This window comes from Teleopsis dalmanni, chromosome X, assembly GCF_002237135.1.
Source record: "Teleopsis dalmanni isolate 2A chromosome X, ASM223713v2, whole genome shotgun sequence".
NCBI classification, from domain to species: domain Eukaryota; kingdom Metazoa; phylum Arthropoda; class Insecta; order Diptera; family Diopsidae; genus Teleopsis; species Teleopsis dalmanni.
The window spans coordinates 14,120,931-14,138,689 of NC_051848.1; the positions used below are offsets into that span (position 1 = coordinate 14,120,931).

At 30.6% G+C, this 17,759-nt stretch overlaps 1 protein-coding gene across 3 annotated transcripts in view; it reads left to right on the forward strand.

Moving 5' to 3' along the window:
* The first annotated feature begins 8,405 nt into the window (after positions 1 to 8,405).
* LOC119689341 (dual 3',5'-cyclic-AMP and -GMP phosphodiesterase 11) overlaps positions 8,406 to 17,759 on the forward strand; it is a 135,026-nt gene continuing 125,672 nt past the window's right edge. For all 3 annotated transcript variants that reach the window (XM_038104156.1, XM_038104155.1, XM_038104157.1), the window contains exon 1: positions 8,406 to 9,624. The gene's annotated coding sequence lies outside the window, so the exon portion shown is untranslated. The remainder of the gene's footprint in view (positions 9,625 to 17,759) is intronic.

Sequence of the window (17,759 nt, forward strand, 5' to 3'; positions counted from 1 at the left end):
TAAAAATTTTAAGAGTTGAATTTAGGGATATTGTTTTTTTTAAATTTTTGTCGCCAACTTTGTTTATTTTTATTTATTAAATTCTGATGTTTTATTTTTTTTTTTCGTTTTTACTATTTTTTAAAATTTTCTTCGTTTCTAAAATTATCAGTTTATGGAAAGAACACACAAACCGAGACTCTAAATCACTGAAATCTCATGCCGGCGAGACTATTACGAACATTATAGCATAGTGACTATAATTGAATAGAATATACTTTATATGCATGAGTCCGTATCTAAGAATCTAAGTACTACTCTACACAAATGTTTTATATGTTTCTATAAAATATAAGTCTAATGGTTTGTAACTTCAGCTATTCGCGTTTGTTAGTTGATTGGTTGCAGCATCAGTTCAGCAGATATCGTTCTACTACCTACAAAAAGCGACAACCCGACACTTTAGGACTACCTGCTGAAAACCCTGATGGATAAGACGCTAAACTTCAGTGCATTAGACATATTGCTTCAGACATACCAATCGATCTCTTAGCTGGAGAAAGGAAACAAAGTTGGGCAACGGCACAAAACAACTAAAACAACGAAGCTGGAGAAGCTAGAAGAGAAACCCTACAGCTTTGGCATGAACGATGGGGTACAGAGACACGTGGCAGATGGACAGTAAAATTGATTCCTGACATGAATGCATGAAAGAGCAGAAAATTTGGCAAAAATAAACTACTACACAACCCAAATGCTGTTACGGCATGGTTATTTTCGTAAATACGTTCAACAGCTGCCAGTTGTATATTCAGTGCTGCTGACGAAGACGATGCCAACCACATGTTTTTCCACTGCTCACAGTGGCGCAGTGAAAGGTCTGCGCTCAAGTGTAATGTCAGAGCATGCACTGCAGAAAATATTGTAAATAAAATGCTGCAAAGCGAAGATGCTTAGGACGCTGTCATGAGATGCGCCGACGCAGGCTATAAGCAAGCAAAAAGTATTGCAAGAAGCCAAGAAAAACAGATATCTCCCCAAAGTAATATGAAAGTGGTCCCAAAAAGGTCTCCCTGATGAAGAGGTATGTTGAGATGCCATCATCACAATGGGTTACACACTCCAAAAAAGAAATGTATGTCCAAAAAATATTATATATATATTTTATTAAATATTAAATATTTGTACAGAGAGTTCGTTTTTTGAACCGGATATTTACTATATCTGATATAATTATTTTAGATATGATGTGTTAAAGATTTTCGGGAACTTAATTACAACTCACTTCCATTGTTATCCTAATTGTTGAAATAATATGTGTTAATTTAATATCAATATGTTAGTTAATTTTATTTAAATCATTTTTGGATTATAAGTTATAGTCGTTGAAACGTACAGGAGCTCAGATGCTCTCTACAGAATTGAGTTCAGACGAATCGTCGACTCAGTAATAACTTTCATGATAACTCCATTGTGTTATTACAGAAATGTGAGCTAAATGTTAAATTTTTACTTAAATAATTAATAATAATTAAATTATTTGGCATATTTGCAATACCAAATATTTATATAGGTATATTTGTTATATTATATATATAGGTATATATATATATATATAGGTATATATATATATAGGTATATATATATATATTATATGTATAAAATATTAAGTTTACGGTTTACTTAACGTAACTGAAATGCACTTCATTTCTTTATAAATTTTGCTTTCGTCATGACATTTATTGAATTATCAAATTAAATTCCCCACCAATAATTGTGATTGTTTGTTGTTTTTAAATTGACAGCAATTTAATTGAATTGCTACTGGAATAAGTAACTATTTTACATATTTAAGCACATTTGTCGAGATAAAATGCCTCGAAGTTGTCAACAACTTGCGAGTCGCTGACGTCCGGAGACGTCCGGAGACGTGCGATCATCGTCGCATTTTACTTGGAGCATAAAATGCAATGCGAAATTCCTCGGCTGGGTTTAATTTATTGACTGAGTTTCGTGTGAAATCGCAGTACTAAAATTGCAAGTGTCAATTTAGCAATTTAGCAACAATTAAACGTGGCAGAAAGTGATTACAGGCTACAATGTTAACCGCAATCGCGCGATCGCCGCGGGCAGTCGGCTACATTCGCCTGCGCTCAGCTACATTTCAGCGTATCTAGATACTTCAGTAGTCGAAGCGTGCAAAAAACGATTTGACATTTTTTTCTGTTTCCGTCATATATTGACTTTGTCGCTATTTTGTTTCATTCTAAATTTTTAATGAGTTTAACAACTTTTTAGTTTTTGCTGCTCAGAGCTCAGACTCACACTTTTTACGACTTCTACATCATTTCAAATGTCCGGAGACTCATAAAGCGCTTATTACGTTTTCAGTGGTCAGCAGATAACATTCGTGGGATAAATCAGTATAGATTTTTTTCCTAAATATTTTGTTAATTTTACATGAATTCATTAATTAGTAAACAATCGATGCATGCCGCTCCTGAACTATTGTGGCGCTCTGGGGTATGATTTTAATTAGCACATAAAATCTTAAATCAATTTTACAAGCTGTATGATCGAGCGGAAGTTAGACAGTTCAAGAAGTTCAAGAGGTGGAAAACAGGAAATAAATCCACTTAAGATACTAGGAAGATGGATACAAAACAATAGAAATCCCTACCAATCCCTTATAGTAAGCTAGAAACTAGACAAAAAAAGGTAAAAACCAGAAGTATAGAGAATATTCTCTTTAACAAACACTCTCTTGGCATAAATTAACAACCCTATTGCTCAGTCTCAGTTTTGATTTTGCACACCCTTTTTTCAAATATACAGTTTTCTTAACCAAAAAAAATTACTGACTCTTACGATATCTGTTTAATAGAGTTCTTAATTCTCCTCCCAAATCTGGCAGGCTCACAGCTGTTAATGACTTTATGATCCACGATCCAGTCTTTACAAATGTTTAAGCATTTTAGACCCATTACTTTAGGTGTCTATTTTTATTTGTTTTCCATTTTTGAATAAGAATTATGAAGCAAAATCCCAATATGATATCCATAATAATCCTTTGTGTGATGGAAAATTTTCGTAACTTTCAAGAAATTTCAGTAACTATCTACTTTAATTTATTTCCATTTCATCAAATAGGATCTGTGAAATAAAACATCGACATAATGTTCCTATCAATAATTCGCGTTAAAAATTGATTACATTTTTAGATACGAAATAAGAAAGGTTTTGGAATTCGTGGAACATTAGATGTAGTCTCTGGACAGAATTAATGTGCAAGACGGTATCTGCTTTAGGGAGGTTTAAATTTATCTACCCAATATGAGATTTAACTTATTAACGATATTATAATCATGGTTAGATTTTCTAAGACACAGTCTTTAAGTAGGTTCCAGCACTTTCTTACTTAAGATGTCCTTTGTAATTGCTCTGTCGATTTTGTGTGAAAATTGTGCAAAAGAGCCCTTATCTAATATTCTAACTGAAACTTCGTCTTTTATCAATTATAAATACCATATTTTACTACAAAAAAATAAAGTCTTATTTGACAGTTTCGTACATCAACGATGGTTGATTCACTCTGAAGTAGATCACTACAACGAAGACATAGTATTCCTTAATATATAATCTATCAGACTGCCCCTTTTTACATATTTATTTGTGAAGACAATAGTTTTCTATTCTCATCGGATGAGTAAACCTGTGAGCCTGCAGCTTAAGGACTTGGTTTAGGCATGTCAAAATCTCAACGAAGACAAGATAACACTTAATTTTTTTTTAATGTTTTTGTCAATATCAAGACATAAAATACCAAAGATATTGCGAAAAACTTTTCTTTTGCATACTAGTTGAATTAAGTGGAAATTTTACTAACTTTGCAGCAATTGACAATGATGATTCTTCATCAAAATCTCGGAAGTAATATAATTATCGTCATTTAAAGTGGTTCTAAGAAAAATGAATTTCAGGACAGTTTTAAAGGATTCAATACATAAGTACTTTATTATATTTCCATTTGACAGCCGAACCTATTTGTGTAGATTGCCACGTCGTTTTTCTTTCTTTCTTTCTTGCCTCAAGAGAAATTGAGGGTAAAATATATTATCAGATTAATATTGTTTTCATCCTAAAGTGAGATTTGTTCCCATTTATAATACCTTCAATGTACTTAACTATAATCGATAGTCTATGTATTATACGCAATCCTTCCACCTTCCACCTTCTACTTTATTTTATGTGAGTTTGAAAACAAATCCTGCGCTAATGCACATACGGAATAGGCTCCAGGAAATATATATTCCAATAAAACTCTGTAAAGTAGGTTCTGTACTTCTTTCATTGATGCAACATATTCCCTAACGATGATAAGAATAGGAAGCAAATCTAGTGCATATATCTCCATTTACTCCTTTCAATCAAGAAATCTTGGTGTGATTGCAATTTGATTTAATTCGTAACATTAACTTTTATAAACGTGAGGTAATAAAAATGAATTTTGATATAGTTAGACGAGTATTTTCATTCATTTGAAAAAAAAAATTTTTATTTTCGTGTAAGTCTGTAAAAAGAAAAGTACTTTGTGTGTTTTTGTTGTCCAAGACTTCAACCAAAACATCAATTACAATTCAGCACCTCTTGAACAAACATCCTCCTCAAATTGAACCCGTGCTTATGGTTTATTTGTAGTCGATGATTCCATTTAACTCATTATATCATTGTAGCCCGACTCTGAAGTGTAGTACTCGTGCGGCATTTCATCATCATCAGCCGCACTAACCAGCAAGGTAAACAAATCGTTCAGCGCGTATCTAAAATGTGCTAATGTATCGCATCTGTTTTTTGTTTAGCTATAAAATGCGAAGAACAGACTTTTAATTCTTCATCAGAACGCTTGTTTACATGATTAGAATACTTCACGGATGGAAATGAATCACGACAGTAGATGACACGAAGTAGTACTGTTAAATCGGTGCTTAAGGAATTTTAATGCAGACTATGCAAAACAGACCACCTATACGATTGAGAGGTGCGGAGTCTAGTACTGTCACAGAAGAAATATGTAAATTGAAATATCTATTCTGTGTTCGAATTCAGTTGAAATATGCAGATATGAATTCTGAAAGCAGATTTCGGGTTACTTGAGTTTTTTGTGACAATATTTATCGCATAAATTTGTTGAAATTCTTAAGAATAAAATAGGTGCACACTGAATTAAGTAATTCACGACATTAAAATGTGAATATACAACTTAGTAGTTTGCATCACCACAATAGATGGAGAAACTCTTTCAAATGGGTAAGACCTGATCAGGGCTTCGTTAACCATTGATAATAAAGATGCATATCTTCTATTATGTAAAAGCTTTCATCATCTACTGTTTTGTGCATTTGTAAGAGATTTATATACTTTCCCAGTGACTCGGACTACCCACATTATGGCACTAGAGAAGTCGCGCCTGCTACAAAGATGCCTAGAATGGAGATTTGTGTCGACCCAAATACGATAACAAGTTATTATGACGAATTATGTAAGATACCTATATAGGACAGACCTAAACGACCTCATATAGTACTCCGATTTGAACCATTAATGCATTAATTAGAAACTCTCTTACTTACACAATGATACTCAAATTGTAAATGGATCTCTAAGCGTCCTATTGTCTTCGTAATAATTTTTTTCTTGATCTCAGTATTTATTTGACTTTATTCTGTGTGTATGACATACTCCATATACATCTTATCAAATGACAATAAAGAAACATGTGGCATTATTATTCACAGATCCATCTGCAATACATTAGCTTATTTGTTTTTTTTTTTGCTTTTGGATATATGACTATATCAAATATAGTCCAAACAAATAAATAAGTATTTAATGCGCCAAACAATTAATATTTACTGTCTGTTCCACCTGATAACGCCGAACCCCTTGCTGTGCTAGGCGAACTCATAATTTTGATGCGTTCTGAATATAAAAATATTTATTCATCCATACTTAAGGCAAATATTTGGAGAGTCGTGGGTAATAAAATTATAACTTTGGTTATTGCGATCACTACAGTTTATATTATAAATTTTAATAGCATTTTATATTTGTTTGTTAATAAATAAAATAATTAATTGAAATTTGTATATATACATATATATTTGCGGTGAATCATTAGAAACTCAAGTCATCACACCGAAGAAATTGCTTGTTAGAAAATTTTTTTATTGTAGCTATAAAGCAATTAATAGATACATTAATTAATAAAGTAATTACGAATTTTATAAAGAGTTTCACAAATCATTTTGAATTTTAATTCCGCTATTTAATTATTATTATTATCGTTATTATGATAACGTTGGGAATATTATGCACCGCAAACTCTAGTGGACTTTTGTGCTAGTCCTAGTTGTCTTAACAGATCCTACTATTTTGAATTACTTTAACTTTGAATTAGTAAGATACATTCTGTAATAGTGTTTTGAAAAGGCTGATGCAATCCTGCAATAGTTGAAGTAAGACCAACACTCTGGTAGAAAGCAGCAGAGGCACTAAACATCCACTACATCGTTAGGGGCGAAAAAAATAGCTTTAAAACGAGAAGACCCAATGCAACTGATAATACTCCACAAACAACCTCCAGGCCTGGAATAACCAGACCAGTTAATGTTGAGTGTTTCGCATTATTGAAACAGAATTGTCCGCTTGAATGAAACGAGGGAAAGTAACTAAAATTTCCCAACAGAAAAGGAGTTGTGTTCCATAATGATAATGCCGTGCCATACACATCTGGGGCAAAGTGTCAAAACTTGATTGGGAAGTTTTGATGCGTAGATCATATAGTCCTTAGTAATCTGGCATACTTAGGTTAAATTGGCACAACCAACACACGTGTTTTGAATTCTGTAAATAATTCCCTCCATGTGCTGAGTCTTTTGGTAATCTTATGTGAAATAGTCTGACTAAATGCTAATTGGTTTGGTGCGTTTTTAGATTTGTTTTTACTTCTTCATTACTGTAGTGACCACATTTGTTGATACGTTAAGTTTGTTCCCCGAACTTCAAGGTTATAAGTTGTTAACATCTTTTCAAAAACGACACTCAGACTATGCCTCACTGTGCTGCATCTTTCACACACAAAGAATACATGATATGCGTCTTAAGCTATATAGCGTTTCTGCTATATATACAGTAGGGAACGTGTTGGATGGCTAGAGTATGGGGACGTGTATGTTTGAGAAGTCTTATGTAATAATTAAATTTGAACGCCTCTTCATTTGGAATAAGCTTTTGTTCTATTTCTTGGTTTGGAAAAACTATTAAAAATGAATTGTTGAAATAACTTACAAATAAAAGGTTTATTATTTCAAAGTTTAATAATTTACTGAAAATATGCTCTAATCAGTCATTTACAAAAATTATACTCTGTGGCCCCTTTTCCTGCTTTCTCGTTACGTACCTGCGCATATGTGATATGAATTATAGGAATATGGTACTTATGATAGTAGTTAAAGTTACATTTCTAGTTGTTCGGAATAAACATATTTTAATTATTATTTCATAAAGAGGTGTTTTTTCGAATAGTAGTGAATTACAACAACAAAAATTCATTTTATATTATTTTAATTAATTGAATTTTTGGCTGACCAAAAGCTGTTTCAAGTATTGCCTAATACCCATCATCTGTGGTCTTGCAAATAATTCTTGTATTTAATTATTCGTGAATAGTTTTTGGAGATTGCAAGTACCAACAATCGCACTTGTGCCCTGCCAAATGCGAAGTTCAGAGTCAGCACTTCTTAACCAACTGACCCAAAGCCTTGACTTTTATGTTCGCACATTTTTCTGGAGCTTTTTGTTAATTTGCTGTGAAAGTTTTATTAGCAAATGCACTTGCTGTGTTTATATTAGAACAAAAGCATAACCAGCAGCATTATTTCATATAAAAATTGTTAAAATTATTAAACAAAATAATAAACATTTTTTCCTAAAATGCTTAACTGCTAATTTTTGCTCTATAAAATCTGTTCCTTTTTTGCTGTCACTGCAATTCGGGGCTTACAGTTCGGCATTAATGGTCGCTGGTCGTTTGATATTGGTTTGCGTCATCATAGCAGTTAACATATATGCACCTATGAAGTCATGAGTAGTGGTACCGATGTGTACCGAAGCTTGCGATGTGTAGTGCCTTGAAACAATTCCTGATTGCCCAACTGGCGAATTACCTAATTGCAAAAAATAATAGTGGAGAAGAAGGAATGAAAAAGTGTGCTGTGAATACTGCTCTCACTTCCCCAATGAAAGGCAGCGTTTAGCGTTCAGCATTTAGCATTCAGCGACCAGCGACCGCAAAACGATTTGAGTACATCCAAATGGTTTTGCTGCTTTTGCTGCTTTTGCTGCTTTTGCATTAAAATGAAATGGCAGCAACGATCAGTCTGTGCTCGCGAGTCACTGTGTCGAGGTGGAGTGAGTAAACGGTTGTTTGATTAGTTGGTTCTATAAATTGTTCTCGTGTTTAAAAATTTGTTTTAAAAGATTTGAATTAATTAATTTCAATTTGTTTATTCTGAATTGCGTGCTAAATTATTAAATGTCTTAACAAAAATAAATTGAATCAAACGAAATCCCAAAGGTTTGAGCTTTATATATTTTTATTTCTTATACGCAATCACAAAAATCAAAAATCAAGAAGATTAAGTGAAAGAAATAAAATCGCTTTAGCGTTCCAAAAAGTGGTAGAAAGGAGTACAACAAAAAAAACAAAAAAAAAACAAAAAAAAAAGGTAAGGAATACGAAATCAAAAAGAAATAAATACGTGCTTTTAACAAAAATTATTAAAATCAAATCGAGAATTAAATAAAAACACATTTACAAAAATTCACACTTCGTAAGTGAAACAAATTGCATTGCAAATTACAATAATTAAATAATTTCGGAATAGTTTGTAATTATTATTCTGTTGTCTTCACAAATGCAACACATGCAGAGCTGAGTTAACTAAAAAAAGCGGTTCCGTAATGGAGTTAATACCACCAACGTAAGTTTGTTAGTTTGCTCTACAAAAGTACATACGAAATTCATATACATATTGCCTTTGTAATTATGTAAAATAAAAAAATCCACTCCATGTCGAAGCGTGTGTCTTAAAGGTGAACAAAATAGTTCAGTTCAGCTTTAATAAATAAAAAATAATAATAATAATTTTAATAAATAAAATTCAAAAGTAAAAAGTTTGTAAAATAAGATTTACTTCAAGTCAGTGTTCAACTAAACTTTTACCCAAAAACTCTTTCCAAAAAAACAAAAAAAATAAAAAAAACCAAAAACGGTTTTAATTTCAATGCCACTGTTAGTTTTTTGTTTTTTTTATGCCCCAAATGTTGTAAATTAGCAACAACAACACAAACAACAACAACAACTTAATACACTAATTAACCAGCAAATACATCACTACAACAACAACACTAATACTGAGCTTCAAAAGCATAAGAAATTTGTGCTTTGTTTTCTTTTGGTTATAAACAAAAATAAAAACAATAACAATAACAAAAACAAAAATAAAAATAAAATCTTCAAAATTGAGCCAGCAAAAGAAGTAGCAGCGGTGAGAACAACAACAGCAACGAGAAATAAGCGCAAAGGTAAGTACAAGTACAAAAGCAATGTCTGAAGACATTTCTTAACGTAGCTGTAATTTCTAATGACTTTTTATTTTAAAAACTTTTCATCAAAAACTGATTCTCATCCTCACTGTTGTCTATTCATATATGTATATGTATGTGTGTGTGTGTTTGTGTTATTGGTGCTTTTTCGCTTTTTGGATGTTTGAATGTTTGTATGCTAAGTTTTAAGTTTAAAAAAGTACACAAAAATCGTCGTCTGTTCACAAGAATTCAGAGCCGTAAGCAGAGATATACGCTACACACAAACAATATAAATATCAGCTCATTTTTTCTTTTTGGAATATGCAAAAACAAAACAAATGACAAGTACAATTACAACAATAATTTTAAACAGAATAAGAACAACAATAACAATAAAAAAATGACTAGTTTCCATGTCAGTTTTCATGTGAGGAATTTATGAGAATGAGACACGAGTAAATATGTATTTATGTATGTCGGAATGTGCAGCAAATTAAAGGTAAAGTTGATAAGGTTGAAATAAATGGCAGACATACATATGAGTAACGTGTAAATAAGAATATGTATATATTTATGAAATATATATTTTAAAATAAATATATATGTAATATAATCTTTATATATACACATATCTATAACAAAAGAAAAATATAAAGAAATCTTTTTGCTATGTTAATCGCATTCTCAAATGGTGTACTTTGAAAAAAGGGTTCTCTTGTCGGCACTAGAAATTCTATTTAAGGAAAAAAAAATACAATACAAAACTGTTCCATGTCTCTGGAACCAAGCAATATGTACTTACTTATAGCATAGAGATAACAACACTCCTTTACAATGGCGAAATCTACTTGATTTCGCCATTGTCTCAAATTACAGTCCCATAAAAACCATTATATTGTCAAATATTGATATAGTGAAGTATCAGTTCAGATTTTCATTTTCTCCCAGTACTTTCAGTGAGAAATAGCAGATTATCTTCTATCGTTCAAAAACACTTTGTTGGTCTAGACACCCATAAAGCAGATAATAAAAAAGGAATTTCAAAAGGGAACGCATTGGTCAAGATATAATTGGTTTAAAGTACCAATTATCTTTTTCTCCAAGTACTTTCAGTAAGAAATAGCAGATTATCTTCTATCGTTCTATCGTACAGTTTGTTGGTCTAGACACCCATAAAGCAGATAATAAAAAAGGAATTTCAAAAAGGAACGCATTGGTCATGATATAACTAAGTTAAAGAAGTGTGAAAGAAGAGGCGATTGTTTGGGAACAAGATTGGTTGAACAAGAGGGATGACTTAAGTTTCTTGCAAATTTCTGCTTATCTTTTTTCAAAGAGTCCTACATTGTTTCACTATTTATATTAGGATTTTTATTTCAATTAAGTAACAAAAATGTTAATAAATGTTGTTCTATCTAACATGGGCCTAATGGGCCCATTACGTTACGTCAAAACTAAATTTTTATTACTTTCAATGTAAATTAAAGAACTGAGATTAAGAATAAAACCAATTGTCGCTTTAAATTTGGTCATGAGAGCCGAGACTATCTTTCAAAGTCGTGTTGTATGTATATACCTATGTATATATTTCATTTAAAATTTGGACATAACAAAAAACCCACAAAATTTTGTGCACCATATAGACCATTGCTGCTTAGAGTTTAAAGAACACTAAACTCTACAGGTTCTTTACAATAACTCCAAAAAGTGCAAAGGTTTTTAAACTCTGTTTATCAAATTTTGCAGCTCTTTTTCTAAAGAGAAAAAATCTGTCTAATATTAAACACCTGAACAATAAAATAATTTTTACATCTGTTTGCATAGGAAAGCTTAAGAAGTCGGTTAAATCTAACTTCCTTTAAGTGTAGCTTTAACAAAAAACAAATTTTGTTTAGATTTCCCAAATTTTATTTAAGCGGTACTACTTTTATTAAAATAAACGAGACAGCAGTTAGGCGTTAGGTCATTACCTTTCACTTCAATTAGATGTTTGGACTTAAAACTTAAACACATTAATTATTAGATTTTCAAGAAATATTGAACCAAAATTACTTAATATTGTATTCTTGTTCTTTGGGGTCTTATTGCTTTTTGTAATAATTTTATCTCGAAAATGTCATCAAATTCGGTACCACTATATTTAGCTCGTCCTAAAAGCATTTACTGCTTTAGTGTGTCTAACTTTTAGAACAACTAATTCTGTTATGCTGACCTTTTCTTCAGGGTTGAGTAATTCAATTGACATGTTAATGTGATCAGTGAAGGCTTTTTAAACAGAATTGGATCCGTGTCGTTTCAGGATTCGCAAGTCTTGTATACTGTATGCCTGATTATTATAAATAATGCCATAAAATTTTTTGCTTAGTCTAAGTTAGTGCCACGTACCTTTCTAAAAAATAAATTTACAAGATCTACAACATCCTTCATTGTTGAGTTTTCACACTATATAATGTCAGTCGTTATAAAAAGTTTTTGATTTGGCCTTCGTTCGCTAGCTAGAGCTAATAATGGAGTTACAAAAAGATAGCATTCGTTATACTAAATCATCATTGAATTATTGAATACTTTTATGTTTGTTTATTTTTATTCTAGTAATTGAGTTATTAGTTTTTAATATTCAAATGAAAAGTGGTACATATTAAATTATGCAAAGTTATTTCATTGCTTAGATATATCTTAAAATTATAGAGATAACATAACTAGTATGTGTGAAAGGTATTAAGATTTTAGTTTTCTTGGAGCTCCTTTATATAAGGAATTATTAGGAATTTATATAAATATATTATCAGAAATAAACATATATGTGCCCATATGCATATATGTATGTCAAAATTTCTGTAGCGTAAAAAAGAAAAATCAGATCCTATAAAATAATTATTTACATATATTCTTAATCTGTTTGGCATCATAAATCACTCTAGAATAATACATCTGCCTATCTGATTTAACGTGAACTAGTTTCTAAGTTTTTCTTTAGATAAATAAATTCCACACAGGTTTTTGGAGTGTGTTGAGCAAGATATGGATTGCTTATAGATGAATTAAAATAAAGTAAATGATAATGTTTCTGATAATGTTTTAAATATATAGTTGAAATTTTATTTGGGTTAGTTCAGATTTATATATGTATATATATATATATGGAATAAGCTAAAGTTTTTTTTATCGGGTAACTATTGTTCTATTTGACACTATTGTTTATGTCTTGGTTCATGTTAAAAATGTATTCCCCTCATGTACAATATTTTTCGCATGGTTAAGGAACCATTCCTGATATTTACAGACTATGCAACGACTTGTGCTATTTTTTATACAAAATCCATACAATATTTATATAAAAATACACGTATGCTAGAGGTTCGATAATAGTGAGAATGTAGTGAAATGGAAAATGTCGAACGGGTACTTTAGTGTGTATGTGTTGAATTTTGAAGAGCAGTTCATATAGAGTATTTTAGAGACAATTTCTGTTTATGCTGTTTTAAAGTAATATTCATAGATGATAGATGCACATCTCAAAAGCTATGTGATTTTATGTGTTTAGACTTTTATACTAAATGAGAGTGATGCCGATTGATGCTTGTATGCTTTATTATATATGGCTATGTGCATTGTAGATGAAAATTTCCCAAGACACCAAATACAATACTTATTGTCACAAATTCTGCACCTCTGCATCGTGAGTCGAGATGCATGCAATGTCACATCAAAGTAAAATGCAGTAATTTTATTCATTAAAGATCCGCAACAATCCCAGACAGATATAGATACTTTAGTGAATTGCTATTGTACCGCTTGTGTCGTAGTAAGAATAAAAATCTTTCGCTGATCAGTTTATCTATCTCTCCATCTGTCTATTTGTCTGTTCATCTGTCTATTTGAATTTTTTTTTTTTTTGGTTTTGTCTATTATTTTTGTACAATAATTTTAAATAAATGGCGCAATAAATATTTCAGCTATGGAGTTAGAGTAGGTGTGCAGTCTGGAAAGCTTACTTGAAAAGAATAACAGATACAATTCGCATTGACAATATGCATATGTATACCTATGTACATATACATTATAATGAATGTATGTAAAGGTAAATGATTGTAAAATTTCTCACATGATGATATAAATTTTGCAATTCAAATGCTTTCAGCGATTGTTTCTCGCACGGTTTGGTTTTGGTTAGCGTTGATCGCTCCATGTTGCTTAGCTCGTCTAAAGGTTAGCGCCATAAATTAAGAAGAATCTATAAATCATTGCAATTAACTTTCTAAAATTATTTTTTGTTGTTTTTGTTGTTTTTGTTGTTTTTGTTTTTCTAAATGTGTGAAAAAAAGGAATTAAATATGCTAACTCGCTACTCACTTCCGACTTTGATATTGAAAAAAAAACACGATTTTACTTCCTCCAAAGCACCTTCAAAAGCCGAAGCCGTCCATAGGTGCAAGTATTTTCCCATTCGACATATAAATATCTGAAGTTGTTTTTTTCGTTATTATGATTTTTTTTTACTTAATATTCACACAACAAAATTTATGTAACTCGTGAAAAAATTGCTTGTTTATTCGTATCTGCGCGCTTCAGAACGTGTTAAGAATTTTAATTATTGTATTTCGAACTGCTCGTGCATCTCAACTCTAGCAAATTAAAATTGTGGAAAATAATGCATTTTAAGTCTAATTGCCTGTAATTAGTTAAGCCATAAATTGTTTGCAATTAGATAAGAAATTACTTAGTTTTCTGATAATTAATTTTTGAAGTTTTTTTTTATATTTTTATTTTTCACTTTTTTTTTCGCAATTTGAACAAATGCAAAATTTAATTTTTGCCAATTTTACTGCAGTTTTACTACACTGCTAAGTGAAAACAAAAATACACAAAAGAGAAAAAAGACATGAAGATTGCTAGCACAAAATTGTGAAAAGATTGTAGCGCCTCAGTTAAACTAATTGCAAAACATTTAAAGTGCAAAACTTGTAGCGAAATTGCCCCGATGATTACCACATTTTGGTTTCTAAGACTATCTGCAGTTGTTTTTAATTTTTGAAAGCAACAAAACCAAAAAAATAAAGTCCACATTTCCATATCTTACAAAGTGATTGCGATGGTCAGCGCTTTACCTCTAGAGAGCAGCTAATCGACAGATACAGAAACTGATACTGAAGAGTTGAACAAGTAGGAGAACGGATCGCTTTAAAGTTGTCTTGATGTAAGAGATTATATACCGTAGAGCAATTGAATTCGACATAACAGATCCTTATATTACAGGTTTAAAGGAATTGGACAATCTAAAGATAACCGCAAAACAATAAGATTCAAAATAACAGATCATTGTATTCAAGATTTTTACAAGTTGGAAAATCTTTGGATCAACAGTTGTGTCGAAAAAAAAGAGATCCTATACCGTAATATAATTAAAGTTGACGTCATAGATAGTTGTGGGTTGGAAAATCGTGAGATCAAAAGTTGTAGCAAAGAAGAAGATTCTCTATCAAAGAATGGTTAATAGGCGACACAGAGTTTGTATATTGATTTAAGTTGGAAATAATTGGAGCAAAGGTTGTGAAGAGAAAATAGATTAATTATCAGAGAACAATTAGTTGACGCTACAAAGGCTTATATTGAAGACTTAAGTAAGGTGAAAAATGATTGGAACAAAAATTATGTCATTAAAAAAGTTTTACCATCAGAACAGCTATTTGACGACACAGTCGTGGTTGTGGAGTTGGACAAGAAGCCAAAGACAAGTTTTTATTATTTATTTAAATAGAAATTGACAATAATTTTGGGAATCTTAAAAAACTGACATGTATGCCAATGAGTTAGGGTATTCATATTTATCAATGATTTTCTTTGAAGATGGTTTAGTGCAGTTGCAGAAGATGAGTGTCGAACATGAGGATTTGCATGCGTCTGGAGTCTTTCTCTCGAAATTAAGGTGTATATTGATAAATAACTTCTTCAAGAGTTAGTAGATTTAGATCTTTGTAAAGGTTTTTGTTTTTGACATACCATACAGCGCACATAACTTGTCGGAGAATTTTATTTTGTACTCTCTGGATGTTTTCTCTGTTTGTGTTACACGCTAAACATCACAGTTCTATACCATAGGTCCAAATTGGCTTTAATATTAATTTGTAAATTAACAATTGGTTATCGAGACTGAGTTTAGAATTGTGATTTAGAAGATTTATGTAATTGGCATTTTTTGGCTTCAATATGACTTGTTGTCCACGTGAGTCTTCTATCTAAACGATATTTTCGCAGATATTTCACAGAATGTGATTGAGTTATGTCCACATTATTGATTTTAATTGACAAAAACAAGTTGGAGCTTAAAGAAGACAATATTGGAAAATATTAGTAACAATGTGAAGTATTATATTATTTTTAAGAATTTTTTGACGTCTTCTAATATATTATTTCAATCGACTATGTGTCGGAAAATTCTAACATATTTTACACAGAAATACTACTAGCTATTGATCGGTTCCCTAACAAGATACGTCAATAGCAATATATGAAGTAAACTTATTTTAGACTTAGTTTTCTTAAGCGGCTACTGCCGGGATTATTAATTTGTCTAGTTAAGATAATAGTACTATTAATAGAATGTAACTTATATCAAAAATGTATATCAAAAAGTGGGGATTGGAAACATATAAGAGAGATAAGAGTTAAGAGAGATGATTGTTTATGAGAATGTAGTTAAATGAAATAGGTAAGTGGATGCTGTATGGCAAGTATAACTGCCGCTATATTATTTTAAGTCTCTCAGAAAAATATACATTAAAATATTATATAGAATACGATCATTTTCAGAACCATTTGTCAATGCGTTTATGATTTTTGGAAATACTTTTTGGATTTAATTGTATGTACATTATTTTTTATAATGCAATTACCCGGTTTTGAACTAAGACGGTGCCTACTGACTCAAGACTTCGATAGGGAAGTCTGTCAAGTTCTAACTATGATATGGTTTTTTGACATCCTTTTTCGTGTTATATAAGACTAAAGCATGAACCAAAATTATACAATAATTGAAATAATTATTTATAGCAGTTCTATTCCCTTTATGTAGACATTGTTTTTATATATATTTTTTAATTTTTTGTATATAAATTCTTATTTAGGTGCCTAATAATACGGAGAAGTTGTACTAGTATTATGTATAAACAATATATTTTTTCAAATATGAGGAAGAATTTGTAGGTTCTAAGCAGCAGTAAATTATAATAATTAATTATTTTTAATTAATTAATTCACTACCGCTTTAGTCTGTAAGACTTAATGTGGTGATTAGTCTTTAAGACTTCCAGTTGTAGTTTTTATTATGCAGTAGTAACAGAGACATTATTTACAGAGCTGCCAGAATGTACTGTAGAAATAAATATAAGCAATAAACATGCGAGTATATCTCGGGGAGTAACAGCTAGATAAGTAGAAGATGTTCGGTCACGAGTATTTATAATTGTAATGCGAGAGATGAATTTATCGTTTGTTTTGTTCTTATATAAAAAATTCTATATATTTAAACAGGTTTTAATTTATGTGAAGTTATAAATCATATTTTTTTGTTTCAACATTTGAGAACTCTCTACAGCAGTTCAATAAACTTACATTTTTGTTTACATATCAGAAACAAGTGGAACGCGTACTTGATCAATTCAGTTTCATTTATTTTAACAAAAGATAAATAAAGTATATAAACATATATATATATAATTATATATTTTTACTTATATATCTAATACAATACAATATTTGAATTTCCAAAGTCTTGACCTTGTCTGAAATTTCGTTAAAATAAAAATTATGAAACATAAAATGTCTGAATGGATTATAAATTATATTTTAAATATTTATTTAATTATTTTTTATACATTACACTTGTCATATTAATTATAATTTTTAGATGTCTTTGCTTGAGTAGAATTTCCTTCTATATGGAAATTTCTCTCAAAACAGTGAGCATTTTTTACACTATTGATGTTCTCGTTTCACTAGTTTTCGATCGAAAAAAAAATTTAAATACACTCCAAAAAATTCAAAATTCAAAATATTGTTTAATTCCATAGAAATTTTGAATGTTGGTTCCAGTTTTATAATGAAAAAGTCACCAGACAATATTTGTCTTTCTT